The sequence below is a fragment of the Anabrus simplex genome, chromosome 14 (assembly GCF_040414725.1).
Source record: "Anabrus simplex isolate iqAnaSimp1 chromosome 14, ASM4041472v1, whole genome shotgun sequence".
Lineage (NCBI taxonomy): Eukaryota > Metazoa > Arthropoda > Insecta > Orthoptera > Tettigoniidae > Anabrus > Anabrus simplex.
This window is the reverse complement of record NC_090278.1, coordinates 76,745,453-76,768,774: the sequence shown is the minus strand read 5'-3', so window position 1 is coordinate 76,768,774 and position 23,322 is coordinate 76,745,453.

The following is a 23,322-nucleotide window of genomic DNA, read 5'->3' as shown; positions in this document are numbered from 1 at the left end:
ATAAATATTACACTATTACATACTTGTATAAAACCACACTTTTTAAACAAGGAATGTCCAAGCTCGATAGTTGCAGTCGCTTATTTGCGGCCAGAATCCAGTATTTGAAAGATAATGGGTTCGAACCCCGCTGTCGGCAGTCCTGAAGATGGTTTTCTGTGGTTTCTCATTTTCACACCCGGCAAATGCTGGGACTGTACCTTAATTAAAGCCGCTTCCTTCCCACTCTTACCCCTTTTCTATCCCATTGTCGCCATAAGACCCATCTGTGTCTGTACGACATAAAGCCATTGTAAAAAAAAATTACATGTTGCCTGGTGTGAAAATGGGAAACAACAGAAAACCATCTTCCTAGCTGCCGACTGGGGGAATTTGCACCCACTGTCTCCTGAATTCAAGCTCACAGTTGGGCAACCCTAACTGCACGTCTTGGTGTGTCGTATTTTAATTGTTTTTGAAGTTATAGAGGGGTTGCTTAATGATCATTTAATGGACTGGCTAGTTTACTGGTAATTTTCCCTTAACATCATGCTAGGGTGGACCTGGTGATTAGCTGGAGGGTACAGCAGAGTAATGCATTCTACCAAAGTGTATGAAAACTTGTTCAATCCAGTGAGATGGAATTCCTAAGAAATATGATAGGAAAGACTGAGTGAGAAATGAAGGTGTTAGGAGGGAAGTTGGGATAGGAAAGCTAAATGAGAGGATGGAAGAGAATAGAATTCCAAGACAGTTGCTAGAGGCAAAGTGTGAGGGCAGGAGAGCAAGAGGAAGACGTAGAACAAGGTGGATTGAATCAGTGAAGAGCAGTGTAAAAGACGAAACGTAGACTGGGACAAGATTGTGGAAGAGGAATGGTGGAAGGAAAGAGGAAGATGGAAGGAAAGAGGAAGATGGAGAAGTGCCGTAAATACCGCGACCCGGCAGGAGCTGGATAAGGGGAAATGATGATGATGATGATGATGATGATGATGATGATGATTATTATTTTTGATGACGTCAACACCATTCGTGGGAGTATATTTGTAATGTAGTTTTTATAATTATTTTATAAATTGTTCCGTGTTGCACTGACACAGCTAGGTCTTACGGCGATGATGGGACAGAATAAGGGTTAGTGGGAAGGAAGCGACCATGTTCTTATTTAAGTTACAGCCTGGTATGAAAATGGGAAGCCACGGAAAACCATCTTCAAGGATGCCGACAGTGGGGTTCGAACCCACTATATCCTGAATGCAAACTGATTGCTACATAACCCAAACTGCATGACCACTTGCTTGGTATTATTATACGAGGGGTGTACTATATTGTTTTACACTTTATTTTTTGTACGTCCGGGTATGGTTCACATTTCACTTTTGAAGGTGGTGACGTGTAACTAGTGTCTTGTTTCATCATTTGGTAGCAGTACACGCACAGAGGCCGACGAATGCACTCGTCATAGCAATTTCATAACAGTACTGTCAGCATAGGAGCATACAACGTGGAAAGCAACCATCAAGGACAGCGCTATACGATTTGGTTCCTTTGGGAAGAAGGCGTGACTACTGCAGAAATTCATCAGCGCTTGGTCGCAGTCTGTGGAGAACATGCATCTTCACGGAGAACAGTTTACAACTGGGTGGAAAGTTGGACATCGGTGGACAAGGAAACAAATGCATCACATTTACGGAAATGGTGTCATCCATGTGGGTGCCTAGACTTGTCTGCAGACAAAAAGCAGAGGCGTGTGGACATGTGCAGAGAACTTTTGCAACGCCATGATCAAGATCCAGCCGACTTCACGGCTAGGCCTGTGACTGGTGATGAGACCATTACCATGAGCCACGAACGAAACAACAGTCGATGCATAGGAACCACAGGGGCAGTCCACCGCCAAAAATATGTCAAACAGTGCCATCAGTTGGCAAGTGAACATGAAGAAACCTCTGTGTGGTCGCCGTTTTGCGGATTTCGCAGAACTGGACACAGCTGTCAAGGCATGGGTAATGCAGCACTCCAAAAGAATGGTTTCAGGAAGGTCTGGAGAGACCGACACATTGATGCAAAAGTGCATACAGTTACAAGGAGATTATGGTGAGAAGGTGAACGTAACAACTGATGTGTGATGTACTTCATTTGGGTAGAAAGAATAAAGTGTAAAACAATACAGTACTCCCTTTGTAACATGAATGATTTTGATGAAACAAAAGTGTGAAATTAAATTAAAGAGTCTCTTGTCAGATGTTACTTTCATTGATAAATAATACCCTACTTAGATTAATTTCCAAAACAGTTAAAATTCAGTAATAATGATAGCAGTAAGAAAGCTAAAAATACAATTCAAAGTAGCCGTTGACTTCACCAAAGCATTACTCAATGGAAAGTTACCATTAAGGTAGCCAGCTGGCATCTTACCAATGACAGAGCATTGCACCGCACTCCTTGCTAGACAGGAAAGGAGAGAGGACGCACCACTGAGCTAAGATTTTGGCTCAAGCAGTCCAGTAGTTTTCAAGTCTATCAAGAACAAACAAACACACAAACATCGTCTCATTTTTATGAGAAAAAACAACTGAAATCAAATCCAGCTAAGACTCAGCTTTGTGTGTTCCATCTGTGGCATGCACAGGCCTCTCAGTAACTCAAAGAACTATGGAAAGGGAGCACTGCTTTACACCAAAGTACCTGGGAGTTATGCTGGATCACACATTAACATATAAGAAACATTGCCAAACTTAAAACAAAAGACAGCTGCTAGGAACAACATTCTACGCAAATCGTCAGGAACAAGTTGGGGAGCACAACCACAAACAATTAGAACATCAGCTCTAACTCTATGCTACTCTGCAGGAAAATATGCCTTCCCGATTTGGTACAGGTCAGCCCATACGAAGCAGAGTTGCAGGATCATTACTGGATGCTTGAACCCTACACCCATTGAGAAGATCTACTTTTAGCTGGTATTGCTCCTGCTGAGATTCATAGGAAGGTTGCAGTTAACAAAGAAAGGCTCCAATCATCTACTTCAGAAGCACATCCTCTCTATTGATACCACCATGGATAGCTACACAGAGGCTAAAATCCAGAAAAAGCTTTCTCCGCACATCAGTTAAGCTTGAGGGGAAACCAGAGTATGCTAGGATCAAAATGTGGAAAGAAATAATCAACCACCTTTCCAACTGGTTAGAGCCGAAGGAAAGTCTTCCATGTGGACACCAGGAGATGTGGACTATCTGGAAATCCCTTAACAGACCCATACAGAAGTCGACAGAACAAAAGTAAATTTGTGGAAGTGGAGTTTTTCAAGCGATTCATCACTTTGTGATTGCGGAGAGCAGCAGATGATCCAACATCTGTGTCAGTGTGTTTTATGTCCTTCAATGTGCACTATGAAAGACTTGATTGCAGCCTCCCCCAACGCTATGGACCTCGCCCAATACTGTGCAAAAATCATCTAGCTCTTGAATTGTTGCTTTATCTGTGATTGTTTCCATAATAAACATGTACATTTGTATACTAGGAATGTAGATATAATGTTTTTTAAATATCTGTATATAAAGTTTGGTACTTATGACACAAATAAAGAAATCTCATTTTTATTAATAGTATCTGTACTAACTGGTCAAAAGTATCCCTCTATGTAATGCAGAATTGAACCCTAGGTGTCACAAGAGGCGGACCCGCCAGTATAAAAGGAGGTGGGGAGTATTGTGTTGTCAATAGAGAAGCATTGTAGGATATAAATTTCATGGTGATTGGTCTGTATTGAACTTTGATTACATTAATATTTAAATAAGTCTTGACAGTTCCACCTTTTTAATACAACATTTTATGCAATATGAATTACTTTACAAGTTACTTTTAAAATGGTACTAGTTTTGACCTTGTTCAAGGTCATCATCAACCAATAACTCAAATAACGCTTGAAGTTAAGTTCAAAGACCTACTCTCCATCATGTCCTACTAGCTATGCTCTTCACACCACTGCACAAGGTCAAATTCGTTCCGTATTGAACTGCGAGTCTTTACCACCTAGGCCTTTGAACTTACCTTCAAGCGCAACATTTGCCCACTGCATGAAGAATCTCTATGTAACCTATTTCAACGACATCATTGTACTGTATTCGACTTTATTTACATCATGTGCACAACTGAATCTTATATGGCATTTACTATACTATGTTGTTTGGTCATTAAAACTTTATTATAAATGCAACACAAGCTTCAAGATCCTTCTCCATCAAGAACATTTCACTAGAAATGTTTTCTAATGCCTACTTTGAGCCTCATTTTAATGTTTAATATATTACATGCACAGATTAAAAGTTTTTATCAAGTTAATGTCATTGTGACCATTTCTCATTTTCAGTTTTAACTTTGCAAGGTTACACTATAGTAACCAAAATCTGCTCAACTTTTAATTCTCACATGTTTTATCTAACTTTATTGTTCTTGTACATTATTTTGGTCTATTTGATGTTTTGTATAATTGGAGTTATTGGCTGATGATGACCTAGAACGAGGTCGAAACCAGTACCATTTCTAAAGTAACTTGTAATGTAATTCACATTGCATAAAATATTGTATTGAAAAGGTGGAACTGTCAAAACCTATTTAAATATTAATGTAATAGAGAAGCAGTAACACCGGAATGAGTTGGTCAGGAGAGCTCAGTGACTTCGAATGTGGACTAGTCCTTGGATAATCCATCACGGACATTTCAGCCCTTCTAAACCTGACCAAGTCGACTGTTAGTGATGTGATTGTGAAGTGGAAATGTAAAGGAACAACCCAGCTGAACCAAGACCAGGCAGACCTTATTTAATACTGTACAGGGGCCGTCGAGCATTGCAGACGGTGGTTGTGAAAAATCATAAAAAATCAGCGGAAAGAATCACTCATGAATTCCACAATGTTACCAGCAGTCCATCCAGCACAATGTCTGTACGTCGGAAGTTACAAGGAGTGAGGTATAATGATGGAGCTGCTGCTCATAAGCCAAACATTTCTGTAGTCAGTGCTAAGCGATGCTTGAGGTGGTGTAAAGAGCGACGCCACTGGACATGGATGACTGAAAATGAATGATTTGGAGTGTTGAATTACACTATACTGTGTGGCAATCCAGTGTTTGGGTTTGGTGAATGCCTGGAAAATGTTACCTCCAATCATGTGTAGTGCGAACAGTGGAGGTGGTGTTATAGCATGGGAGTGTTTCTCATGGTTAGGGTGTGGTCTCCTTATTGCACTTAAGAAAACTCTAAATTCGGAAGATATGAACACATTTTAAACTATTGTGTACTGCATACAGTAAACGATCAGTTCAGAGACGATGATTGTATCAGCATGACAATGCACAGTCATAAAGCTGCGTCTGTGAGGCAATGGTTTGTGGACAATAACATTCCTGAAATGGACTGGCCTACCCAGAGTCCTGACCGGAACCTAATGGGGCACCTTTGGGATTAGTTGAAGAATGTCTATTTCGCTTCAGACCCTAGTGTCCAACATCACTACATTCTCTGGTTTCGCCTCTTACGGACGAAACGGCTGCCGTTCCTCCACAGACATTCAGACACCCCATTGAAAGTATCTGCAGCAGAGTTAAGGCCATCATAAAGGCGAAGGGTGGACTCTTGCATACTGATATCCAATAATAGGGAACGTGACACGGGTAAACTCTTAAGTGCAATTTCAGATAGATGTCTGGATACTTTTGATCAGGTAGTGTACATTGGGTGTACAAAAGTCAATAGCAGGTTTAGTTCAATATTTGCTTGTTACAACATAGGAAAATGGCTTAACAGAACTTCCTGAAATTCAGTATTTAAGATCAGGGATACCACAGCTAGTGTGGGCTATATATTATTAAATTAGTATACAGAGTTGTAGCAATATTTAGTAGCCAAGGCAGGAAATGTCAATTTTTTTAAAAACACTGCGCTGCTCGCGTGGATGACACGTCATTCATTTTAATTCTCTTGTTCTACCTCATGTATTGTATAGGTCATTTTATTTATTAAATAACAACCTGATTTATTCAGAAAAGTATATTTTTATTTTGAAACTTAGTGTCACGTGCTACAAACAACCTCTTAATGAATATTACAGAACATCCAAGAAATTTCCAACTGCTTACATCCCTCTGTGTGCTCAACCACTTGTTGTCTGATGCCTCTGTTCATTGCACGTGAACATGAACATATAAAGAAAGGAACTAATTTAATTCCAAATATCTACTATGGAAAATATTTAAGTAGGCCATGAAGTAAATGAAGTGGTTGAGACAGAAAGAGCTGCTAATAATTAATGTTTTTCGATGCATCAATCTATATTATATACAGATACAGACTGTTTTAGCAAATTTTTAAATTATATGTTTTTTTTATTGGTAATGACAATCTAAGATTTGATGTTTGTATTTTATAAGGGGATACAGTTAATGTTTTAAAATCATTTTAACCAAAATGTTTGAACAGTTATTACAGATGTTTGAAATTATTTTAATGTGTCAAATTTGAGATTATAATGATCTAATAAGTCCAGCAGTATGTTTGGTAATTTACAATGCTGAAGAAGAGAACAGTTTAAGTTTCTCAAACATGCACAGCTTTTAATAACAACAAAAACTATTAATAGTATTGACAAGGTGGAACAAGGCGTTTAAATGAATAAATAATAATAATGTGTGGATGAATGTTGTCATCCACTTTTCAGGTGATATAGAAGTATCTTGAGAAATTAACCTTAAACTTTAGAGACATCTTTAGCAATTGTTTCTTGAGTATTATATAAAATACTCTAACAAAATGATTTTTAACGTATACAATACTAAGAAAATTGTACCCCTGGATAACAATAGTCATTATTACATGTTATAAACCTCATTTTAGGTCCGTATTGAAAATTTAACAGTTCAACAATGATAAAGGTGTTTTTAATTTATTCCACCTATTCAATACTTATATTATCACGTATAGTTGTTACATAATTAAATTCTTAGTTACATGGGACATGTTTCGCCCTCAATTAAGGGCATCTTCAGCCTAAATACAATAATCAAAAATACAACTAAATTAAAAGTGGACGTTAAATACAATCATCAAAAATACAACTAAAATAAAAAGTGGAAGTTAAAAGTTTAGTCTGTTCTTAAAATTCAGAACAATAAAATTGTGAAAAATGATAAAATAAAAAGATGCTAATGGAAAACTGTCTTATGATTAAACTATAATCTTGTCAGAGACTAAAACTTCTATTAAAATTCGAATTAAAACAGTTCATATAAAATATTGGAAAATCAAAGTGGTAGTAATAAAAAGCCAACGACATGAGGGCGTGTACACAAGCATAAACTTGATTGTCATGAATACAATCTTTTCAAGGCCGTTGATGAAATTCGTAGTAAGTAAGGCAGAATAACACCAGACTTAGAGCCAACAGACGGGCAGCAACCAACTCAACAGTAGTTAAGAAATAACAACTTCCACTTACATAAAACTTATTTCTGCATCTGTTGACATTTTCTGGCAAGGATTCAGCCATTTTATTACCTACCGGTGCTAACGGCCTCTTACAATTTTTCAATAGATGCTTCTGCCTTACTTACTACGAATTTCATCAACGGCCTTGAAAAGATTGTATTCATGACAATCAAGTTTATGCTTGTGTACACGCCCTCATGTCGTTGGCTTTTTATTACTACCACTTTGATTTTCCAATATTTTATATGAACTGTTTTAATTCGAATTTTAATAGAAGTTTTAGTCTCTGACAAGATTATAGTTTAATCATAAGACAGTTTTCCATTAGCATCTTTTTATTTTATCATTTTTCACAATTTTATTGTTCTGAATTTTAAGAACAGACTAAACTTTTAACTTCCACTTTTTATTTTAGTTGTATTTTTGATGATTGTATTTAACGTCCACTTTTAATTTAGTTGTATTTTTGATTATTGTATTTAGGCTGAAGATGCCCTTAATTGAGGGCGAAACATGTCCCATGTAACTAAGAATTTAATTATGTAACAACTATACGTGATAATATAAGTATTGAATAGGTGGAATAAATTAAAACACCTTTATCATTGTTGAACTAACAATAGTCATCCATGCGAGCATCGGGGTATTAAATCCGCTGTATCAAGAAAACTGTACTTAATAAATGTTGTTCAAAATTTAATTTCTAATATTTCATGTTCCATATGCTTTCATCATACAAGGTAGGAATGTAGATCATCATCCATTTCTCTTGTCCAGCCCCAGATGGGTTGGAATGTTGATTCATTTAAGCATTGATGTGAAATTACAGGTTTCCCCAATTACACTGTTCACTACTTTTTTAATATTATGAGCAAGTAATACAGTAAATTAATGGTTTGAACTAATAATAGAACTTAATTACAAAAGCTAGATGTAGAGGAAGAGGAAATGATATTAATATTGGATATATTTAGTTACATCAAGATGCCATTTATTTTACAAAGTCTGTAGCACTCTTATCACTGGATTTAGCAAATTGGTTTTCCGACATGCTAAAGATGTCTATATAAGATGGTGTACTAGATTAAACTGAGTCATAATTCTGTATAAAGGGGAGTTCTTGTGAGAGTCTGTCAGTTAGGTATGAAGAAGATATTCCGGAATCTACTGGGAGTTACATTTGGAATATAAAAGTCAATTCTTTCTTTGATTTTACTACTGTCAATTTTGTCATTTATTAATTTATTATGGAAATACATATCTTGACAAGTTCCTCTGTGAGATAGTTTACTGGCATTAACAGAGAATTAGGCCGTACGATTCATAGTAGGGATAATAACCAAACCTCTTGTAATAAACACATCTAAGAAATTTTCTTTGGACATTCTCAATTAGATCGACATATTTCGCTGTGTAGGGGTTCCAAATAATTGAGGCAGATTCTAGCCTTGAACTTACGAAAGCATTATACAATATTACCAAGGTCCTATAAGAAAAGCTTAAGGAATTCCTGATAACAAATCCCATACATTTGTGAGCTGTATGGCACCTTTCCATCTTCCTCTATCCAGATACCATTGTTTTTCCATCTTCCTCTATCCAGACACCATTATTCCTCCTTAACTGTGTTCCAGTCCAGGTTTCTGCTCATTATACAATTCTAAAGTAGCCATTGACTTCACCAAAGCATTATGCAACGGAAACTTACCGTTAAGGAAGTCTGCTGACTTCACGCATTGCACCGCACCCTTTGTTAGATGAGCAAGGGGAGAGGACACACCTCTGAGGACTTCACAAAGATAAGTTATAACTCTCTAATTAAAGGATGTAAACAGAATTTAACACATTAGCTGCCACACTACGTTTAAGTGCCATTTTGATTGAAAGATGGTTTCTCATTATTGTGCATGTGTACTGGTAATAAACCATAAAAAAAGCAAAAATGTTAATATTTAGGGTTCACAAGTGCCGTACTGATCGGGTTGTTACATTTCCTTTTGGTCATTACAAACACTTAAACAGCCTTTTTAAGCCTTTTGTGGACATTTGGTATGAGAACTTCAAGCCACATTTTTGCTTACTTTAATTACGTCCAAGTCTTTTGCATGTTAGAATCTATTCAAATGAGTAGATGAAACCTGGGGAGCTGGCTGGCTGCAGACCTGAAACTGAATGTCGTAGCCCACAGACTTCCTTTGTTCTTTTGGCAGGCCAAGACTAGAATTTCCTAGGCCACCGAACACAGGTTCTCACCCAGCTCTTAGGGAGCGGGTCCTTTCATCAGCTATTGTTACGTCTTGCTATTGAAATACATTGTAATGTCAAATGATACATTTGAATTCTCAATTTCACCTGGTCATTACTACGTAAAATAAATTGTCGATCGGGCCGATAAGTAACGTCACTTTGTATCTGTTCTATGCTGCGTGGCCGACCGAATTGTGTGACAGTGTTACGTCATCAGATTACCAAAGGGTCTCTTGAGATACTATGGTTAATTTTTTCATGCTAGAATGCATGCAGTTAGTATAAGAATTCAATCATTACCTAGCAGCCAGCTGTTGTCGAACAGGCGTAGGTATATTGCCTGTCCGATTGGACCCATGGTAGCTAACGTCTTGAACATAAATGTTTTTAAATTTCCAAACTGTTTTATTGATGAAAAATGAATTAGTGTGATCTGATAGAATCTGATGATTTTCCAAAAACAAAACATGTCATTGTTTAATAGGGTTACTTTTTACAGATGTGTTATAATGTTAAGTGTTATAATTAGTGTTCGACAGGCTGAAAAGTTTTGAAATTACATTAGACAATATTCTTTTTTATTTTATACTTGTGTGAAATTTTTCTAGATTCGTTTCATTATCTCCTCTGACAGAAGTTGATCTGTTAAAGTGGAAATCAACAAATCTTGCATACTCTGTAACTAGTCCAGCTTATTGTATACAGAAGGTCAAAGTTAACTCTGATAAACGTCAGTTCAATAAGATGAAATGGCCTCAAGCCTGTAATGTTTCCATATCCCTGCCATGAGATTTTACATACGTTGGTTCACACAGCAGAGAATCTCTTCTTATGTCATATGTGTAGAAGAAGTTTTGAATGGAAGAAACCTATTAAGACTAGTATATTATCCTGTCATAAAGAAAATGAATATATACATGTTCAGTGTGTGACAAGACATTTCACTATCCTTGCCATTCATATGGGATGCCCACGAAAGAACTCGTACTGGACAACAAATTAAACGTTGCCTACGCTATAATACAAGGCCTTGAAATGCACTACTGAAAACGGGTGCCACCTTAGTTCACCGTTCAGCCACTAGGATCGCGCTGTTGCCCCCTTTCGTTCGCATGGCCGTGTATGTCTATAAGTAAATTATATCCTAAATAAAGAGAGCTGAATGTTGTAGATGTCTACAGTTTTAAAACTTTCCTACTCAGGGGCTTCTTATCCCTCACCGGCTTCATAATTGAAGATTTCTGGAGTTTGAAAAGAACTCTCAAATGATCGCCGGTCACGATAGCATTGTTTACAAAAATGTCTCGTGACAAATGTTGGGATCGCACGTTTTTTATGACGTGACTGGGATCGAAACTAAGGAACAGAGGCCTAGTTTTATCAGCTGGATGTTGTATCTCATGCGTAATGCTTCCTCCACATAATGTTTCGAACATCGAAACATTTACCTGAGAATTGTCGGTCACAATTCTGATCACTCTGAAACCACACTCTTCAACAGCATTTAACGCATCCAAGGTTAATTTTGCAAGTTGTGAGCCCGTAATGGATGAAGTGAAATAGAAAGACACCGGTATTCTGTAATATGTAGAGAGTCCCTTGAACAAAATGCAGAGTAGTTTATTGGCCAACCTATCTTCGATTCCAAGAGCGTCAATGTCATTCAGTCCAATAAACATATCTAATTTCCTGTCATACATAAGTTTCGGCTTTATGGACATTTCATCTATTATAAGGGAACCAACCTTTTCGTTATCGTTCACTAACGACAGTTTTTCTACCAGTAATCGGGCTTTAGTTAGCGAAGTTATGCCGGTCTCCCCTTTTGAGTATCCAACATACGATTTCAACGTTCTTGGATGAGGAAGATGCAAAATATCGAGTGTTCTGAGAAGCCGATAACCAGTTGGCGACCTTGAAGATAATAGTACACAAATTTTAACTGTAGTCTCCTGGTATTTACATTTCTTTTTTCCAAAGCTCTGAAGTTGTTCTAACAAAAAGTTTGCTTTCATATTACCTCCCTCAGCTTCCTTCTGAATTTTAGAAACTCGACTTGCAAGATTTCCGGGATCCTTCTTTACCTTACTAAGTTCTGCTTCCAAGTCACGAATTTTTACGCGCAACCTCTGAATAATTGTCACGTGCTTTCTATTTCTTCTGATCTCCTTCCTTAATTTCCTGGTAATGTATTTTGGTACTGTTGATTTTAGGACGGGAGAAAACTGTGTACCTACTGTTGTGGTGCCTACATTTATCAGGTCAGATTCTCCAGTATTATCAGGCACAGGAGAATCCGATTGTTCCACACATTTTCTCTTATTTCTTATATACTCATTTTCACTGTCCGTTTTTTCAAGCTGTCTTTTCTTAGGAGCTTTCCTACATTTTAAAGTGACTTGTTTGTGTTTGGGGAACTCTGTAAAAACTGAAGGGACTTTATTAGGCAGGAGCGTCTTTTTAGATGTACTTATACTAAAGTCTTCTTCTCTGAAGTGTTTACTGCACACCCTCGATTTTTCTGTAGGAACCCAGAGAGATCCCGGCTTGTCTCCTCTGCGAGATATAGCAACAAGCCACCGTTCTTTCAAAGCACTATTCACTGGAAACTTGTGAAATGAAATTCCACTACCTTTAATTTGTCGTGAATGACAATAAGGAACACAGCAATAAACCATGATTGAACCTGCGAGTGCTTATTATCACAAGATTACACACATTCACAACCAACTCAATACACACGTTTAAAGGCGCGAACCTGGTAAACAGGGGGCAACGTAGCGATCCTAGCGGCCCGCCAATGAACTGCAGTGTGACCACTTCTATAGCGTTTTACGGGCTCTATTTCCAGGCCTTGTATTATAGCGTAGGCAACGAAATTAAACCACGTAAACGTAGAGTTTGTGGAAGATTCTTTGTTTACCCAAGCCGTTATGCCACATTTTGGAGGAGCCACGTTTATGTAACGTTTGTAAACGGTCGTTTGTTCACCATAGTTCTCTAAAGAAACCTGTAATATTAATGTCCTGTATGTCAGAAGTTATTTCATCTGGGGAGCAAATTGAAAAAAAGCATATGATTGTACATTTAGCCAAGAAACCGTACTCTTGTCCTATATGTCGAAAAATATTTTTTTACTCCCGACTCATTGGACATTATGCAGAAAGCCATACCCGAGATCAAATAAGGCGTTTTGTTTGTTCCATGTGTGGGAGAAACATTCACTTGCAGTGGTTCATTATGAAATGTTCTGTACATCACTCCTTTAGACAAGTCCTTCTCACGTTCTCTGTGCCAAAAGACCTTTGCTCTGAAGGGGAATCATGCAAAACATCTTGTTCATACAAGAGGTAATAACTTTTCTTGTACTGTCTGCAGAAAAAAAACACTCCATGATCCCAGAACTATCAAAGCACACTCGATCAAACACGCCTGAAGAAGCTATTCGAAAATAATTTTCTGTCATTAGCATATGATGTAGTTTGATTGTGTAATAAATAATTATGTACTAATATGATTTTCAATTGTATTTCCATTGTGCATACTCAAACTGTATCTACACTTTCAGGTCATCACAGCCTGCAGAAATTAGCAAATGAGTCATGTTGAGTGAGCCTTTACATGATTGGAGTTGAAATAATTGTTTCTACAGAGCATTGTGCTATACTTGATTGGATGAAATGGATCCACCTATTCAATATGAAGCCAAAAATAGTTATATATTATCATTACAATATTAACATTATATTACTAGTTTCAACCAACTTGGGGTATCATCAGCTACACAAGCACCTCTCTCTTTTGTCATCCAGCTTCAAGTGAGTCTTTCGTCAGTGGCAGAGTATGCCACTGACATTTATTCTTGATATATCCAACCCGTATTGACAGACTTAACATCTTCCAGGCCACTACTTCTTATAGTGACAATCTATAAATGTCCCCCTCAACTAAATTTCAAGAGTTTGTCAAGTGTATTTTTCGCCACAAGACCAAGCAAGATTATGACTGAACTTTACAATGTAGTGTGTTGTTATCCAAATATTTCTGCCACACAATAATATATTACAGATGAACTTTGGTGTCATCTTCAAGTTTCTTACTACAGATTAATTTTTAATGTGTTCTCTTTCCTTTTAGATGTTTTTGTTTATTTAAATATTTTATTGTGCCAATTTTCATATACGTGTAGCTCATGATGGCCCAAGTTGTTTGAAATTAGTAATGTTAATGTTGTAATGATGATATAACTGACTATTATGAAAATATATTTATCATTTGCCTTTGTATTGATTAGGTGGACCCATTTCACCCTATCAAGTATAACAACTGTCAATATGGATCACCATGAAATTTATATCATATGATGACTGTAGTTTCTGATATTCTCATTTACATCTATTTCTATTATTAATATGTTCTGCTTCACTTATATTAAATGTAGGTCTAAAAGGAATTTTATTACCACATTCACACAATTATTAATACTCCTCTTTTGAATAAATGTCTTGCGAGCTGAAGTGCATATTGTATATTTGATAATCTATTATATTTGTGTGACATTTGAACAAATTCTAATTATGTGCTGTATATGCCACAAGCTATGGCTTGAAATAGCAGTTACTGCTTCATGATTTCTGGTCTTTTAGGGTTTTTTCTTTCATAATTTCACTTTTTTAATGCTGTATGACATGCTTGTCACTATTTTTCTCTTACTTCAACCTATAAACTTCTAACAATCACAGTTCGCTTCCCGACAATCAGTGATTAAAAAGTGGTCTTCACTGAAAATGCAATGCTAAACCCCTAGCAAAAATAACAAATGGGATAGAGTTAGTCTTCAACAATTAGTGTCTATAAGACGTTGCACTGTTTTCTATTTTTTCAATTTTATTAGTGACAAAATGAACGTGAAGAAGTGGTGAAAGTCATATGATCCATCATTGAAGCACTAACTGATATATCGTGTAGAAACAAAAATAATGTAATGAGGATGCTGGAAGAGATTTTGATGTGTAGAAGTGCATTATTGGATTTATCCTGAACGTATGTTCAGAACGAGTCTTAATTACATTCATTGGTATTTCTTTCCTTGATTTTAAGATTTATAAATTTGGGCCAATTGTCATATTCCATGATTTGGTAAGAAAGCCATTCTTTTTCAGTGTTGACTTAAATAATATATATTCCAAGATTTTTAGTCTGTCAAAATGTCAAATGTAACATTTAGAACCTTATAACATACGTGTACAAGACACACTTATTAATAATAATGGCATTGGGTGAGTTGGCCATGCGGTTAGCAGTGCACAGCTATGAGCTTGTATCCGGGAGATAGTGGGTATGAACCCCACTGTCGACAGCCCTGAAGATGGTTTTCTGTGGTTTTTCATTTTCACACCAGGCAAATGCTGGGGATGTATGTTAATAAAGGCCACAGCTTCTGCCTTGCCACTCCTAGCACTTTTCTACCCCATCGTCGCCACATGACCCCTCTGTGTCAGTGCGAGTAAAGCAAATTTTTTCAAAAAAAGGTAACTGATACCTCTAATTTGGAATACCTCGGACTACACAGACCAACACAGGGAAAATTGTGAAACATGAACAGATTGGCAATGATTGAAGCTAAGGTCTTGTACTGTCATTTCCTTCAGTGTTAGGTATGAATTAAGGTTACTTTTTGAGAAAATCCTTAATTGCATTCTATTTCTGAATGCTGCATCGTTTCTCTGCAGCAATGTCATGCCATCGCTTGAAGAGCAGCTTGCCACTGGGAGTTCCCCCTGTTGATTGTTCTATGTAGCATAGTGCCAGCTCCAATGCAGTGAGCCCTTCACTATGAGACATATTTGGCACCGTCTCTACTAAAACTTCTTCCTCACTATTTTTCTGTTGGTTCATCCAAATTTCAGTGATTGATGCATCTGTAAGTTGGTACTGTTCATCTCCCTTCATCCATACAGTAACTTTGATTTCATTAGCATCTTTACATCTAGGTATGTGTGAGATTAGATCTGGCAAGTTTGGTATGGCATCGTCATAGCTGTCATCAGAGTTCCTGTCAGTAGACACATGATTCTGCTAACAACAAATACACTACATCCTTCATGGTTATGTTTGAGAATGTTTGTGATATTTTCCTCACATTCTGTTGCTTCCAAGAGTGAATGTAGCAGGTGGTGCCGATACTTTCTTTTCACATTCCAAAACCTCCTGATCCACACACTATTATTATTATTATTATTATTATTATTATTATTATTATTATTATTATTATTATTAATCAAGAAATAATTCTCAGTCCTTCAAATCCTGAGTTCACGAACTCGTCTCCTACTATCACATCTTGCTGATTTCCTTGCCTCGATCAACTACTTCTTCTACCTAATTCTGTTCCTTCTCTTACTGTATCATCTTCTCCTCCAATTTACCACGGGTAGGTCGGATGATAACTCTTTTATTCGATCCAAACCAAATTCTGCAATATTTCTATGTTTTCTCTCCAACCACCCGATCATTTTCCTCTTATTTCTGGTATCCATTCCTCTGTCAAGTTACTCCGGTATTTCCTTTCGCTCTAATTTACCTTATAGTGTCGTATTCCTCATGTGTAGTGACCTTTCTCCACTTGCAATCTTATTGTGTCAGTTTCTATGTGATTAATGACTCTTTTTCTTGACGTCCCACGACGTTTTTCTCTTGAATTACAACCCGTTGTGGCGCCAATTTAATATTGGCGACCATTTCCAGTGCCTTTCTCAATAATTGCCACACGATTGGGCAGCCAATTTAATATTGGCGACCATTCGTGTGTACCGTTCTCCTCATTTTGTACGGCGCCTTTGTCATCATTTTGCCCCACGTTGGGCGCCAATTTCATATGCGCCGTTCCCGGCTCCCTGAGAGGACGCATAAGATCCAGGCTAGCTTAACTACGATCCTTCTGACTAACATAATTCTATCATTTGGGCTATGAGTTCCGAATATGAGAAAGACATATCATACGGAGCCAAAAAAACTTAAATTACACATAGAAACAACTCTCATACGTTGCTTATTGAATTTCTTACGCTACCTAGATGTTGCAGCATTCATCCACTTAAATCTAAGTCTCTACGCTACGATACACATTGAAAGAACAGTTTAAGTTTTTACATATCTTATTTATTATATACTTGTTCAATCCAACGGTCGAATGTTATGCTATCCTCCCTAAAGAATTTCTAATAGAGGAAACTGCATGATCATCTGACTATTTCGTCCATTTCTAGCGAACATGGCCTTAATTTCTTAAATCTACCTATTTCTTCTACCCGAATACATAATTAATCATTTTATTTCCTCTTTTAGCTTCTCTCCATATCATCCTTTCACTCAACATTTCCACATTTCTGGCGTAAGAAGAAATCGAAGAAATGTCAGTATCGGGTAAAAAATACATGCAAGCAACGTTCATCTTGAATCTGCCGGTAATTGATACATCCAGCACCCACTATGCATTATAAAGGAAATGCTACTTGAGTTAATCATCTTTAAAATAAATCTATTGAAATCTAGTGCACTAAGTGCTTAAATCTTGACTGCCCAAAAATCAAGGACAGAATGTAATATACGGCAAATTATTGAAGTCCGTATAACCCATTTATTCAGCTGAGCATTACTATAATCCAGCTCGTAATTAACAAATTAAAAATCATGAGTCCAAAAATGTTGAATTCACCATCTTAGACTTTTAAAGAAATGATCAAATCGAAATAAAGTGTAAAATTAATAGACTGAAACAATTACGTTAAATATGTTTGGTTAATTAAAACTTGTGAAATAGTTTAGAACATATTTGAGTAATTAAAACTTTTATGAGTAATTAAAACATATCTGGATAATTAAAACTTATTTGGGTAATTAAAACTTATTTGGGTGCACCCTAGCAAAGAAAAATATTTACAACATGAGCCCTTATAAGCTAAAGTGTAGACTGAGGGTGGTTTCAAGATTTTCAGGACGCATTTTAGGCCTAAAACCATATCTCATGAATTGGAATTCTCCTCTGTTGCCTATGAAGTTTTTGAGCTAATTATTAGCCCTCCCTCGGAGCTCATATTAATCTGCTGACATATAGTTATTCCTATCTCTCGCAACATATCAATAGATACCTATAAATATCAACCTGGGAGGATAGTTCCCTAATATTTCTACAAATAACTGGTTTACAATTCTGAATATTCATGCTTCTTATTTCTCTTCTTCTTCTGCGTGAATATTGATAAGTCCTCCTTTAAATTAATGTAATTTTTTATAAATGGTTCAATAAATACCAGTAAGTTCCACATACCATTCTAAGATCTGGATCTTCTCATCATTTTAAGTTGAACATACGTGCGATATTATATATTCTAACGACTACTCTACTAGTTTCATCTGAAGTATACTAGCTAATGTGGTTTGCATTGTGCGAAGACTCGACCATAAAATACAATTTATACACATCTTCAATCAGTCATCAGTGATAGGATGTTGCATAAGAAGTTACTACATTTCCTTTCGCCTGAGAATAGATTAGAATTAGAAAACATCTGTGACACAGTGCATGTGTTTAGTTCATCCTCCTAACTGAGACTTCGTTGACACTACCAAGTGTGCACGCTAACCAACAGGTGTCACTCCAATCTTACTTGAACTTTTTGATGCTTGCTCGTAAGAGAAATAGTACATATAAATGCTACATATTCATTTCCCTTTTAGTAAAAAAACTCAACTTGAAAACCATTAAGTCCACTACTACACCACCGTGCTCACATTCGCGAAGAATCAATAACTACCACCATTCTAAATTATCAATCTCTTATCAACTTCTCTTAAAATAATCGTTATTATACTTTCAAACATATATTCCGTCTCCTTTACTAAATACGTGTCCACTTCATTCAATCGTGGCCCTTATTATTTTAATCACGGTTCATGGACATATTTCACGATATTATGACCTTAATTCCGTCATAACCTTAAATTATTGTAAACACATTTGTCTATTTAGCAAGCATATCCTACTGCTGGTTCTTAACTTGACATTCTCTGGTCATAACCAATGTACACACGTACCTACATCTCTCTTTGACATAGCATACAATTCACTGTCACCTTAACGAACTCAGTATTTCACACTACATGGATCACATCTCGAACGTAGGCTTTCATCACTGATTGACTAACTATCTATGGATTTGTCATTCATATACGAAGAGTACCTATCCACCTTTGCTCTAATTCAATACTCCACTTTCGTCGCTTCATTATTTCGCACGGAACAAATTAACAAATCATATTACACTTACATATGAATATAAAACATTACTACACTAATTTAAAAGTAAGACTTATCTGAATTCAGCAGCTCCAGTCGTGGACATATGTCCAGCTGACAGGACATACGGATACACCTCCTTTTACTTCCCTAGGTGAATTGGAAATATTGGCATAATTCTCCTCTGGGCTTAGTCATCTCTCGGCAGGCAACGTCATCCGACGGCACCCATTTGGGCAGTCTGGCCTATCATCTTCTTAGAACATCTTGCTCATCTCTGGACTAGTTGGAATAGAATAGCAAACAGAATCAATTAGCATTGCCATCATGAACAGCTGTGATAATCTGCTTAATGCGAAAGCTTGCTTTCTTTGAAAGAGTTGATCTACTTGACAAATAATACTGTTGGGGTAGTATAATTCTATGACTTGAAATGAACAGATTTTCTTTCTTCTATCTATCCAGGAGTTATTCTAGGATTCCCACTTCTGTAATTCTTTAACTTTGGTGATATCGAGTAATACATCAGCAGAGACTGCCGTGACGTAAGCTTGCCGTAGTTTATGCTTGAATTTCCACGTATTTCAAAATTCGCGGAACGAAATTAATAATCTTCTGCTTGATTTGCGACGCAGCTTCCAATAAATCTGTTCTTTGTTTCCGCTGAACTGATCTCTTGTCGATACCCTCTTTAAACTCTGACGTAGTTGCTTTCCGTCTTCGACTCTGATTAAGAAGTAGCAATTCAATCTCGTTTTTTCATTTTTCTCAATAATTGTTTAGTAACAATCTTCACATTCGTTCTTTTCCACTGCCTTATGGATCTAAATTCCTTTCTCTAGCGCATGAGGTGAATACTTTTGCTTTCGCTTGCGGTGTCGTCAGACATTTTGACGTTAATTATTCTCGGATACCTGGACTCCATCTTTGTCCCTCTTACGAACGGAACTTCTTATAACAGTGAAATGACACACTATGTGTTATTATACAGATCTGTTCAAATTATTAGACTCAACAGACAAATTCATGCTATTTTGAAATATATTTAAGATACCTCTTCATAAAAGGGCCTTTTCTTGTCAGATTATTGGTGAACATGTGCAACATCAGTTCCCACACAGTTTATGAACGCATCAAGCTGTTGGCAACTCTGCTTTGACCTTTAGCTGTTTTGTTTTGGAGGGATGGTCATTGCCTGTTCTGTGACTGCAAGTAGCAGTTGGATTCTTGCTTCAGACAAGAGTGAAAATGTGTAGTTATGGCCACTGTTGGTGGATTGTGCTGTTGCTAGGGAAGTGTAGCTAACTCTAGCCATTAATTTTGAGGTGATCCCATACAGTTGTATTCAATCAGTTGTTTCTTTCCAACTCTAGTGCTGTGTAGCGTATAATCGGAATGTTTTTTGATAACGGGGAAAGCAAAGACATTTCCCCACGTAAAGTTGCAGTTGTCAATACTCTGCTGAGTGAAGGAATGTATTCACATAGGCAAATTGCACGTAAAGTGTCTTTAAGTCAAAAATCAGTGGGTAGAATTAGTGTAGAATTGAGGAAGAATACAACTTATCACCGTAATAGAGTGGGAAAGTGTGGGCGAAAATCCCATCTTTTTAGACGAGGTGTTAGAGCACAAAAAATTGGCTTTTCTCAATAGAAAATGCACTTTTAAGGACTTGAGCATTAAAATAGCAGGTTATGGATCAGCTGTTCCTCCTGGAAGTGTCAGGAGGATCTTGTGTAGTGAGGGCATCAAATGGTGCAGATCAAGGAAGAAAGTGAAGATCACCCCATCAATGGCACATTCATGTCTGGAATGGGCAAAAGAACTTCAGCACTGGTCCGATGAATGGGAGAAAGTGTGTTTTATCGATGAGTCGTATTTCAGCATTTCTGAAGAATGTTCATGATATGTACGTCATCTACGTGGAGAGGAATACAAGTTGGAGTGCATACAACAGACTGTGAAACACCCAACTGCAGTGATGGTGCGGGGTGTGATGTTCATCTATGGGCCTGGACGAATTCAAATTGTAGAGGGAACAATGAAACAGGACAATTACAAACGGGTTCTTGAAGAACAACTCCTTCCTCAGGCCGAAGAATGGTTTGACGATGGCTCTTTCATATTCATCCATGATAGTGTACCTCGTCATAAGGTCAAAAAAGTGTCCAAAAGTGTCATAAAATTTTTAAAGGACAAGGATATCAGTGTTCTTCATTGGCCGGACAACAGCCCTGACATGAATCCAATAGAAAATGTATGGAGCTTCATGAAACACAAGATGATGAAAAAGAACATAACCAACAAACATCAGCTGATTGCAGAAATAAACAATCTGTGGTATACGGATGTGGAACTGAAGGATATGTACGTAAATCTTGTGAAAAGCATGCCAAAACGGCTAAAGAGTGTCATTCAATGCAAAGGGTACCACACAAAGTACTAAAATGCTCAGTTGTAATCAGGGATTTAATTGTAATGATGTGGTAGTAATTTTGTAGGTTGATTAAGTTTTACGTATGAAGTTAAAAAGTTGGTGTGATGAATGACAAAAGTGGGCTAGATTAACTGGAGATACCTGCAAACAGCAAACGAATTATGCAAGGGACTGATGTTTTGCTAAAATACTAGTTTTGTTAATATAAATATGTTTTTCAACATGATTTTGGGAAGAGAAGTAAAAAAGTGCTTGATCTGCCTGTTGAGTCTAGTGTATTTACCTATTATGAAGAATGAATTACATTATTTACTACACGACGCACTTGTGAGTAAAATAGCACTTATTTACTGAGAGACCAACCACATAAAGCAGGAATGGAAAGGGTGATTCCCTTGATCTGTGAGGCAACTGCCGGCTTTTCCCTGCTGTTACAATTTTTTTAACTCAACGTGAAATAAATTTAACATCAACGAAAAGTTATTTAATAGTGTTCCTATTCTATAAATATATTTATAGATCGTAGCTTTCAGTACTTAACTAAAAGCAATCGAACGTACATACCCTCAAGGGTCATGTAAGAGAAATACCCTATTCTCATTTAAAAACGCCGCCTTGTTTTCTGTGTTTAACAAGGTCTGTCTAGGGAGGTCTGGTCACGCTACCACAATCCTTTGCGGTGGCGGCCATATTGGGTCTCATATATCGTTGTTATGTGGGCGTGCCCGATGTAATGATGTGAGTTATTACTTGTATTTTGAAGGAAAACGGGATACTGCGCCGCACCAAATTGTCAAAATAAGACGACTGACGGAATTTGAGTGTTTCGCTTCCCGAGAGTTAAGCAAAGGAGAGCTCAGTGGGTACAAAACTGTAGGCGTGACAAATGGCAACCTACAGATAATTGCTTCTTGTACGAGGTTAGTGAAGTTATACATTCGTATTATTCCTGAATAATAGTATGTTTATATGAACGATGTTTATATTTATAGGTCTTATTATGTATTTTCTTCTAGCATCATTTTGAAGAATCGCAATTTGAACTAAAGAGGGCAGATGGACGGAAACTACTCACGTGGAATTCCATCCCAACAATTTTCAACGCCCCTTTTCCACCTGTCTTTGACATATAATAGGAAACCTCCCAAAGAAAGAGAATTGTCTTTCAAAACAAGCAAGAAAATTAACAGAAAATGTGTAATAGTAGTACTGATGTTTATGAAAATTTCCTTTTCATGGCCAAATGGCTAAATGGTTAGTGTGCTGGCCTTTGGTCACAGGGGTCTCAGGTTCGATTCCCGGCAGGTTCAGGAATGTTAACCATAATTGGACCATTTCGCTGGCACGGGGGCTGGGTGTATGTGTCGTCTTCATCTTCATTTCATCCTCATCACGACGCGCAGGTCGCCTACAGGAGTCAGATCAAAAGACCTGCACCTGGCGAGCCGAACTTGTCCTCAGACGCTCCTGGCAATAAAAGCCAAACGCCATTTCATTCCATTCCTTTTCATATAAACTACAGACAGTATCATTCTAACCCTACATGCAACGTAGAAATATTTCACAGATATTTGAGATGCTTGTTCCTGTTGATTTACCAATTATAATCACAACAAACAATAGACCTATCACTTCAAACCAACAATTTATGTCCAGATGGCCATCATTACAACAATTTCATTGATAATAGCAGTCTTATACTGTACTGTAGTTATTATTTACAGCTAAATTTCAGTCATCTTATATGCTCTATAGAGTACATTATATGGCTGGACAAATACTTAGAGATCACAAAACTCGCTTCACTCGCACTAACCAACTACTGTAATTTAATGTACCGTAGCCTAACATAATATCCTAATGTAATCCCTAAAATA